Below are 9,000 nucleotides of genomic sequence, written 5' to 3'. Positions count from 1 at the left end.
AAATCCGTACACATCCAACATCCAATGAGTTTAGTGTAAAGACGTCATAAACATTCAGAGAAAAACATGACCTTGTGCAATGTCAAAATACAGGTTTCGACAGATTGTAGATCCATGAATGTGTATATCTATATAATATACTAGTAATATTTAGTTTGCTTTTGATTTACTGATAACAAAATCAATATTTATACCAATAAAACAATATTCAATGATCTTATTACAGTGTTGAATTGGTAACCTTTATGAATAATTTAATTGTGGATGTAACGCTTTTTTGATTGGCTGATGTTCTTTTGTTTATCAGCCCATAGACATAATTTTGTCTTGTGACCGTCTCATCATCAGCGTTTTTTTCATGGTTTACTCCGGTTTCAAATGTAAAAGAGGGACGAAAGACACCAAAGGGACAGTCAAACTCGTAAATCTAAAACAAACTGACAACGCCATGGCTAAAAATGAAAAAGACAAACAGAAAAACAATAGTACAAATGACACAACATAGAAAACTAAAGAATAAACAACACGAACCCCACCAAAACTAGGGGTGATCTCAGGTGCTCCGGAAGGGTAAGCAGATCCTGCTCCACATGCGGCACCCGTCGTGTTGCTTATGTGATTACAAATCCGGTAAATAGTCTAATTCGGTAGGTCAAATTCATGAAAGGGAAGGGGATTGTAGCTACGACGTAAGGAACATATCCGATATCATTTGTGAAACGGTTATTCCATAACGGTCAACCAACTCGTGATGGCGTCCGTAAAATTTACGAAGGGATGATTTCAACTTCACCATTTGGAACTCTTGGTTTAATAGCTTCCTTGTGAGCAGTAACCCTCTATCAAGAAAATCATGATAGGAAATGCAAGCACGGGAATATCGTATCAATTGGGAGATATATACCCCGTATGCAGGTGCTGCTGGAATGTTGCTACTTAGAAATGGAAAGTTCACAATTGGAAAGCTGAAATCATCTCTTTTGTAATTTAGAATTAAATTATAAGAAATCACTGTAATATTTTTTCTGTCTATTCGAAATAACATCAAAAATGTGGTGCACACTTTAAAATAGTTTTTGATGTTATTTCTTCATAGACAGAAAAATATTACAGTCATTCCTTAAATAAGTGTATTAAAAAGAGTGATAAGGTTACAAGGATCATTTCTAAATTTCTGGGCACGGTTAACAATATTTCCATAAAAATGAGGATGTGCTATCCCGTTTAAAATAAGTTTTCTAAAGGTACAACCAAACTTCAAAACCAAATATTTATATCTATAGAAAAATTTAGTAAAGGTTTTAAGTAATTTATGGTAACGATATCCCTGGTTTAATCATTTACCAGTAATACATAGATTACGTTCGTTAAAATAAAAAAAAACGTCACAACAGACACGGGCATAGCGAACGAGCTGTAAAATATAAACATCGTAAGATGGTGCTAAAGGAACATCACCATCTAAAAATTGAAAATGAACAATAGGGAACGAAAAATCGTCCCATTTGTCGTAAATTTTAGTGTAGAGTTTCCCGTTTAAAACCGAAATATCTAAATGTAGGAAAAGACAGTTATTACCGTAAAAATTTGATTTATTTCAAGTAAGTTTATTGGGGTTCATTTCAGCAGTATATTGAGAAAATTCGTGATTATTTAACGAAAAAATATCTTCAAGATGACGTTAGTGTTGTTGAATTTTTCGACGGGTCTTTACTGAGTTTAGTCATACACTGTGATTCGTTTCAGTACAAAAAAAAGCCTTCTATTAAAGGGGCACAATTAGTGCCCATAGGCATACCTACAACCTGTCGATAAACTTTGTTGCCGAAACGTACATAAATAGTATCAAGGAGAAAGTTTACAGCTTCAATCATCTCTTCAGAGAAGAAGGCTTGAAATTAGTTAAAACAGTCCTAATGAGCTTTAAAAAAATATGGTATGTTTTCTTTCAGGCTTTAGGCATTATTTAAAAAAAAATTAACATTTTAAGTTAAGTTCTTTTAATTTAATTTTACAATTGTGAAACAGGTATGTTTGTGTATATTCTGTAAAACACCAGTCTTAACTGATATTTCATCACTGACTTCCAACATCGTATAAAAACATAGGTTCGAGTTTGGTAATGGCCGTCAGTTTAACCGTGATGTGTAGAAATCATGAGTTAATTGTTTTTATATAGTATAAATCTGTCGAGAAGAGCTGGACATCAAAACTGCAGAAACATGATACAATCCAGCAACAGTACACACAAATTTTCCAGTTGATTTATAAGCAGATATGTCAGTTATTCCAATGCTGGTTTTGATGTTTAGAAAGTGTGCTGCCTTTCCAGCCGACACAACAGAACTTGTACAGGCGGTAAGAGCTACTGAAAAGGAAACAAGCGTTAATAGGTATATCAAATAATTCCTTCAGAATTTTATAATTTGTAAAAGTTATTAGATATTATATATATAGAAATATTTTACAGCCAAATGACATCAGTGTGTTGGTAAAGGTCATGTATTTGTTTAGCTTATTTGCTAGATGAACCGAAAAATCATTATTATGTTAGTATACTACCCTCCTTTCGAGATAAATAGGTTAGCTGTCAAATTAGTCTACGGTTTGTTGTAATAGTTGAGACTGATTATACACTATATAACACTTTGTTTAGCAAAAACCCCTAAAAAAGTGATTTCTCTGATCAAATGTAGTTCATTATAATCTTTATAAAAGACTTATCTAGCACTAAAACAATAGACGGTTAGTGCACTATCCTTTTTTCATTTAGCTGATTAAATTTTCAAAGTGAATAAAGACATGGTATTGCTTTATCTATATGGTATCATAATTACCATTACCAGAAGTGTATATCATTTTACCCCTCCATTTGTATTTAAAAAGGGGACAAAATTTAAAAAGGATTATAAAATAAGAAGGACACAGATTTGATAAACATTAGTCTCAAGAGTTAACGAACTTTGCCTTTTCGAAATACATTATTTTCTTTAACGATAAACTTTGGTACATTCCTCTTATTAGGAATTTCTTACATTTCAAAATCTGGTATGCCAAACAATAAACAGATTAAATCTTACATCCAAACTCCATTGTTTCAGATTACCCTACATTGAGTTTCTTTGTTCGGAACGCTTTTTTTGTTCTGTAACATTTTGGCAGAATATCGAACACACAATAAAAGATAAAAAAAAAATCCGGAATTAAGATTAACTTTCAAAATTTATGTAGAAAAAAATCAACTTAATGTCTAATGGTTATGGATATGCCAGGTATCGAACTCAACACCTTAAGAATATGAATTCACGATTCATACCCCTACACAAGGACGACTGGATATAAAGTCAATTAAACATATTTAAACTCAATTAACATATTAAAACATTGTATCCAGATATGTTTATTAGGCATTAAGGGTAATATATACAGTACATTATAATTATGGTATGCACTTCTGAACTTGATGTTATGAAGCGTAAATGTTTTTTGTTTCATATAGTCTAGAAGAGCTGGGATATAAAATGCTCACCCCACATGGACTGGGTGTGTAAAAGTGTTAGATAACACTCTTGCCTCCGGTCGTCGGGGTGATCATTCACTGACACGTTACGTTCTCATTGGATTACTATCATAGATTCGTTGATGTAGATATACATGAAAGATCTTGAATTTTCATCATGTCCAATTCAAATATATTTATAGTAGAAAATGTGAAAAAGTTCTATTAAATGCATGTTCTTGTCTGATTTAAATATTCCTGTATCCTTCTTTTTGGTTTTTTTCCTCATGTAACAAAAAGTCTTCGTCATTGAGTCGTGTGAGTGGATCATAAGAAAATAAATCATAACAACGTGGTACAAAGTCTCCCGAAAAAGAGTTAACTAACAATTGATGTAACAGTTTATTTAAGACCAAACTTGTACTTTTAGATTAAGTCTAACATTTGAAAGTATACTATTATTGTAAGAGAAAAAAAAAATATATTTTCGGAACGGATTAACTCGAAAGTTGTCTATTAGACGAAACAGATTTTTCCCACAGTTTTAACTTTTCCGCATATACTTCCGTTTTTATGTTCCAAACGAACAACCTTTTCAAGGACTTTTTATTCAAAATGAAATTTTGAACAGCTCATCAAGGATTCGGACTCTGAATTAAGAGATCTGGTTAAAGTTCCTATCATTGATATGGTTAGGAAAATAAATTGAAAAATAAACATGTTTTGTGCTCCTTTGTTCTACAACTAAATGCAAGGTACATTTCAAGCAGACTATATATATATAATTATATGTACTTTAATTCTAATAAGTAACGCCACCCTATTACACGGGTTAGTAATATTAATGTTTGCATATCGTCTGGCTCTTATTTAAAGATATTATCAATCAGTAGGTGATGTTTATTATAAGTTATCATCTCGTTAGTTATTTTGAAACAAAACAGTGTGAATAAATCTACCAAAACGAAAGAGGTCAAAACATTAATCCCACAATCGAAAGAGCAAGGTATTTTTTTAACCTTCCTTATTACGTTTTTTTTTCCAATTTTTCCCCTTTAACAATTTTACTGCTATAACTAGGAGAATACCTTTATACTGACATCTGCAGGAGCCTTTCGTAGACTGGCTATTATCAGTAAACGTACAAATTAGTAAGAAAGAAATAAAAGAAAGGGAATCGTAGCAAGTCTACCTACATGCGTTTTCGCCTCTTGTTATTTTCATTTATATAATCATTATTTGTGAGTATTTAATTGACAACTATAGTTGAATGTTCTTATCGGCTTTATGTTTCTTATATACAAACCTAGGTCAAATCTACTATAGTATAATTGTCCAGAAGTTGCATGAACTATTTGCCACTGGATATTTATCTTTCAATCAACTATCGGACCAATGTGTTAACAATTGTTTGAGTTATTGTGGTCCGTTTGATTTCTATTTATTTTGTCATTACCTTATTTTATGATTTTATTTTTTTCTGCATTCCGATGGTATTAAATCTTATTATATAGAAATCATACTACTCAACAATAATTCATTATTTTATTTCTTATATTTTATCTAAATCATATGGTTTATTGTATACTGTTTTGCAATATTGACGATTATTCTGCAGCCTGCCCCGGAATTAGCAGCGTGATTGACATGATAAAGTATCCTGTATCTTTGAGATATTTGCAGAACAAAATTCTGAAAAAAAGGATTCAGTCAAAACACTGTTTTTGATAGTACGCATCTTATAAAGATATATTGTATTAACATGTATCAAGAAAAACTTGTGAATTTGAAAAATAATAGATTTTTAAGAATTTGTTTCTGTAAATATAATTATAGAAGTCAATTTAACAGTTAATTTTTACTTTCATATTGTATTCTACTGCCTCTTGTGCACAGACATGTGTATTTTTCTTTTATGTTTTCTTCTCAGTGCCATAATGATACGAAATATAAATATTTTTTTAACAAGTTTCAAGTTTCAAGTTTTTATTAAATCAGGAAAATCAATACAAGTATAATGATGTCTTCCCCCACATTAACATGATATTACATCACATGAATAAATATATATTATGTATGACAAAATATCAAATCAAGGTTAAATGAATAAAATTACAAAGATTCAAAACATAATTGTATGTAATGGCATATATTTTTTGTATCATCAATATTTTGTGGGTTAAGTAAACTAATAATGGTTTCCATAACTTTTTCAGGGCACAGATCTTGTGAATTAAAATTTAGTTTATTAAATAGTTGTTTTCTATTATTTTCAAATTTTTTGCAATAAATAAGGAAATGTTTTTCATCTTCTATTTGATTGCAGTTAGAGCATATTCTGTTTTCTCTCTTAATTTTTGGTCTAAAATATCTACCCTTCTCAATCAAAAGAGGGTGGGAACTAATTCTTAATTTTGTAAGATTTCTTGTTATATTAGGAGAACATTTATAAGATAGATAATTTTGCAATTTAAATTCTTCTGAATAAATATTGGCATAGAAATGTAATTTATTGTCTTGTTCAATTGAACGTAATTTTTCTAGATTATGCAAAGTGTTATTAGAATGTTGGTTATTAATATTTTCCTTTAAGTTCTTTAAATTGAGATTATTGTCTGTTAAATTATATTTTTCAATAGAGTTAGAGATAAATTTGTGCCAAGATCTGTGTCCATCAGTATATAATGAATGATCTAATTTATATGTTTCACTAAGCAATCTGTCAGATGGAAGCTGTTTAAGTCGATCATAATATTTAAGGGCTAGGGTTAGTATATGATTCAAAGTAGGTTGTCTTCCTAATTCACACTTCACTGCCATATTTGAACTTCTCTTGTGAACTCCTAAAATATTTTTACAAAATTTATTATGAATTTTTTCAAAAGGTAATTTATCAATATTTGAGTCTTTTATATTGTAGTCACTAATCCATATTTCAGATCCATAAGTACTTATGGGTTTTATAAGAGTATCAAAAAGTTTTAATTTTAGTTTATGATCTATAGTATTGAATCCAAATGTCTTAGAATGCAGAGAAAAAAGTGCCTTTAGGCTTTGTTTGTATAAGTGTTCTGCTGCATGTTTAAAATTTCCATTAAAGTAAATGATAATACCCAGATATTTATTTTTTAACGTTTTCTTGATACGTTGCATTCTATTTTACTACAAAACCCATCGAAATGAACGTCCCCATATCTACGGGACCTTGTTGCTTTATGTAAATCTGACACAGGTAAAATGATGACTAAATAAGTTGTCTAACTGGGTGTCGACACGCTATCGATGATAATATGTTGGTTTCAGTATTCCCAATTTTAGATGAAAGATATGGTTTTATATGTTTTATAAGCAAAAACGGCCAAAGAAAGATTCATATTTCTTTCTTTAGGAAGGAACAAATCATTCTTTAAAAATGTTCTCTGATTCGAGAACAAAATTCGCTGTATCTAACATACGTAAAGGGTTATATGCCATAATCTCCACGACGGGTGTCACACATAGAGCGAAACACTAAACCATTAACGTAGCACTTTGTTCACCCCTCCCTTTTTTGTGTGGTCAAATCCGTAATATTTCAATATTATGATTTTATTTTATTGTTGTTCGTTTTTCTGTTGTAGCTTTTATTTTGACATGGTGTTTGTTTACTTGTTTTTCCCCTTTGGTATCTCTTTCCGTATACATTTTTGTATCTGTAAGTTCCGAATCCTCAGGTCCAACAATATTGATTTGTTTCTTAGATTAACATAAGAAAGACATACTTGGCAGGCAATTATGATGGCTGTAAACGGAAAAAATCCCTCTAGTTTACCGTTAACTAACTTTTGTGACGTGAACCCGGACGTTAAGATTAACCATTGTACCTTCTGGACTTAAGAAACGATCCTGGTAAACTTATCGATCCTTAAAATAAACTTATTCTAAAAGGTTTCCAATTCAACACTGTCATTAGGTCTTTAAATATTGTTTTTTATTGGTATTAATATTGATTTTGTTATCAGTAAATTAAAAACAAACTAAATATTATTGTTACATACATATTCACTTTCATGGAACTACAATCTGTCGATTCATATAACTTGGCATTGCACTAGGTTAGTTTTTTCTCTGACTGTTTAAGACGTCTTAACACTAAATCCATTGGATGTTGGATGTGTACTGATTGATAATTTAGTCTAAGATGCATACTATTTTTATTAGTTGTTATTGGCTTTGAACAAGGTGTCAGTAACTGCAAGTACTCTCAGATCTGTACTTTGTGTCTTTTGGTTGTTGGGATATACAAGTACCCGATCGCGTGTTTTTGTTATAGGTATTTCTATTTCTATGTCCCACCCCGCCACATTCTGTATGTATTTGCCTGTCCAAAGTCAGGAGCATGTAATTGAGTATGGGGTTTGCTCATTGTTGAAGGTCGTACAGTGACCTATAGTTGTTAATTTCTGTGTCATTTGGTCTTTTGTGGAGAATTGTCTCATTGGCAATCATATCGCATATTTTTTTTATATTTGGAATCATGAAACATTTACTTAATATTATCACTAATACATAGATTTATAGATGGAGGTAATATGACTCTTTAAACTGAATTCAATAACAAGAGAATAAAAAAGCGTGTGTAGCTCGCCTGGATCTTCAACAAAAGTATGCTTTTGCTAAAACATCATGAAAGGGCAATTACTCTATAAAGATTTAAGTGACAGTCATTCGAACAGACTTGTACATTTTGTCTTGCTGATCATTTTAGATTTATGCAATTTCTATCTACATTTGTATCTACAAAAAACTTTAATTCCGAAAATGATTCAAATATCTTTAAAGAGAAATAACTTCGCTGATAAGTCGACTTATGATTATAACCATGATGACTTATTTGTAAATCTTGCCCTCCTGATAATTTTTGCTGTCTAAGGTTTTTATCTAGGATAGTTTTCAAAACAATGGGCAAAAACGCAAATAAAAATGGAAACATTGGTGGATTCCTTTTTTTTTTTTAAATCATTATAATTTCAACGAGTCCAAAAAATACTTTGGCTTTTCAAAGTTTTTTCTGTCCGTTATTGTTTTTAAGAAATAATCCAACAACGCAAATAATGATTAAAATCGTCATTAGAGAGCAATAACTCCATAATGAGTCGTCTGATAAATTCAGCCAGGTTGACTATTTGTAGATCTTGTCTTTCCTAATAAAGATTTCTCTGGATCTATTTTAAGTTTTTAGAATGATAGACATTAACGAAAATCCGATTAAATTTCACATTAAAGGACAATAACTCCTATAACAAATATTCAACTTGATCTCCAAAGACTTAATATTTTGCACCGTCAGATTTTCTCATATCAGAGATATCTGTATAATTATGTGAAGAAGTTCGGTTAAATATGACCAAGTATATTCAGAGAAGATTTTTGAAAATGATCGGACGACGACGATGGACGAGGACGAAATAGGATGAGGAAAGCCTACTTGGCTTTTCGGACAGGTGAACATTTGACATTTC

This window comes from Mytilus trossulus, chromosome 10 (assembly GCF_036588685.1).
Source record: "Mytilus trossulus isolate FHL-02 chromosome 10, PNRI_Mtr1.1.1.hap1, whole genome shotgun sequence".
NCBI classification, from domain to species: domain Eukaryota; kingdom Metazoa; phylum Mollusca; class Bivalvia; order Mytilida; family Mytilidae; genus Mytilus; species Mytilus trossulus.
This window is presented reverse-complemented; position numbering follows the sequence as displayed.